Here is a 682-nt window from a genome sequence, read left to right as displayed (position 1 = left end):
AGGAAATGGCAACCCACTCCAGTGTCCTTGCCTGGAGAATCCCAGGGACGGGGGAGCCTGGTGGGCTGCCATCTCTGGGGTCGCACAGACTTGGACACGACTGAAGCAACTTAGCAGCAGCAGCAGTGTCAGAGGAAGAGTAAGAAGAGGGCAACATGTATAAATCAGCTAAGAAGTGCATTTTATTTACTGAGATAAATTAACATATAACTTTGCATAAGTCTAAGGTATACAATGTGCTGATATAACACATTTTTTATATTGCCATATGACCAATAGAGTCAGCTAACACCTCTATCAAATCACAGTATCATTTCTTTATTGTGGTGAGAACAATTAAGATAAAGTTATTTGGCAACTTTGAAGTTTATAATACAGTATATTGTTTATAATCACTATGTGTGCTATGTGCTCAGCTTAGTCGCTCAGTCATGTCCGACTCTTTGTCACCCCATGGACCATAGCCCGCCAGGCTCCTATGTCCATTAGGATTCTCCAGGCAAAAATACTGGAGTGGGTTGCCATGCCCTTTTCCAGGGGATCTTCCCAACCTAGGGATCAAACCCAGGTCTCCTGCACTGCAGGCAGATTCTTTACCATCTGAGCCACCAGGGAAGCCTAGATGTCTAAGACTTATTTATCTACTGATGGCACATTTGTACCTTTAAACAGTATCTCCCTA

The sequence above is a fragment of the Bison bison genome, unplaced genomic scaffold (assembly GCF_000754665.1).
Source record: "Bison bison bison isolate TAMUID 2011002044 unplaced genomic scaffold, Bison_UMD1.0 scf7180017864379, whole genome shotgun sequence".
In the NCBI taxonomy this organism is placed as follows: Eukaryota; Metazoa; Chordata; class Mammalia; order Artiodactyla; family Bovidae; genus Bison; species Bison bison.
Note: the sequence above shows the minus strand (reverse complement) of the source record.